General features: G+C 35.4%; 1 protein-coding gene across 1 annotated transcript in view; it reads right to left on the bottom strand.

Moving 5' to 3' along the window:
* Positions 1-1,763, bottom strand: part of LOC103210092 (LON peptidase N-terminal domain and RING finger protein 2-like) — a 50,840-nt gene that overhangs the window by 18,121 nt on the left and 30,956 nt on the right. The window lies entirely within an intron of this gene.

Raw genomic sequence — 1,763 nt, 5'->3', positions numbered from 1 at the left:
ATTCATTTCATTATTGATGAGCATCTCTATCAAAGAACAGGTGGTAGAAAGTGAAGGAGTCAGTTTAGTGCATGATTGGTAGCTCTTAAACTCTCTGAAGACCCATTAAATAATATATGTAATCCTATAAAAATAGTATCATCTCATGGCTCTTAAAAAACTCAGTCTTTTAACAGGTATAAAAGATAAAAAAGTATACATCATACACAAAAAGACAGTCACTTACAAAATATTTTTACATCCTATACTTCTGAAAACTTCACACAAAACTATGAGTTGATTAATTCCTATGGAATCTGTAACATTCACATAAATAAATTTAACTGCACGCTTAACATACCTACAAATATAATATTTTGATTCATAAAAGATCAGGTTGATGGATCAATGTTCTCCATTCTCCCCTTTTCCCATCCATTTCATCATTTAAAATCCCATTATCCCCTCCATTTTCAAATTGTGGGATTTCCATTTTATGCTAGCAGGCTGTAAGTCAAAGGTCAGCTTTTTCCAAGTTTTCTTCTTTCTCTCATATTTCTTTCCACTCTCTCCCCCGCCTCTTGTTATAAGCTCACAAAAACGTTGTATTTACTAGGGTAGATATATTTTTAAAAATCATAAACAAACTGTGTTAAAAAACATAAATTACAAAATAGTTTACCAACCTGTCCTGGGAATTTTTTCAGGGATGTTCACATCAGACATACTATCCGAGTCATTTGGAAATGGTCTCTTTACACCAGAGCGGGGTTTTACTGAAAGGATATCCTCAACTACTTTGTTATCCTCTTCACATTGTTGACTCATCATAAAATAGAAAAGTGCAGAATTGGTATTTTCACTCACGTAAGGATTCTCGGATGGAATCTGGTAAGCAGGAAAACAATGATGAATATTAAAGAAATTCCGTCATCAAAGGGGGGAAAAAAATCACACAGTAACCCATCTTAGAAGTCTTTGGAACAACAAGGGTTTACACTGATTTCATAGATTAAAAAAACAATTGAATACTAATGTTCACATACATGTACATAAAAACACTCAATGCTGTTTTTCTTTCTTCACAGCAACATGTACACAGCTACCTGTGGTGAGGGGTGTATAATTAAACTGATATATATCCACATATATAGAAACACACTTATGTTTCATATCTATCTACAGGTGGATATTAGGCACTCTATCTATATGTAGCTAAAAGGAGCTCTGGTGGCACAGTGGGTAAGGCATTTATTTGGCTGCTAACCACTAGCTCAGTGGTTCAAATGCTCCGTGGGAGGAAAATGAGACAAACTACTTCTATCAAGATTTACAGCTTTAGAGACCCTATGGGGGTCACTCTGAGTTGGAACTGACCCAATGGCAGTAGGTTTTGTTTCACTTAGATATAGATATATAAAACAAAATCTGCCTATTCAAATAATTCCTGTTTTTACCTCCAAGCCCCAATAAATTCAACTCTCGTGATATTGTGAGTTGTTAAGAGGTGCTCCAAAGTTCCTTTTTTTCCATCTTTATTTCCATTATTTCTGCTGACTTCTTTAAAATTTTCAACTCTCAGAGTGCAGAGGTTAACAAGTTGGGTTTGAGAAGTACGTCTAACCTAATGCCACGATGTCCAAGTAACTTGTGAAACATTTACAATAATTACATAAAGCATAATCAGGATCACACTGACAACTACATGCACTTCATACCGTAGAAGGCCCTGCATCACAACCTTCTCCCAGAGAAGACTGGGCATCTGCATGCCTGTTAGACTG

This window comes from Orycteropus afer, unplaced genomic scaffold (genome assembly GCF_000298275.1).
Source record: "Orycteropus afer afer isolate SDZICR_OR568_19922 unplaced genomic scaffold, OryAfe1.0 scaffold00571, whole genome shotgun sequence".
Taxonomy (NCBI): Eukaryota; Metazoa; Chordata; class Mammalia; order Tubulidentata; family Orycteropodidae; genus Orycteropus; species Orycteropus afer.
This window is presented reverse-complemented; position numbering and strand designations above follow the sequence as displayed.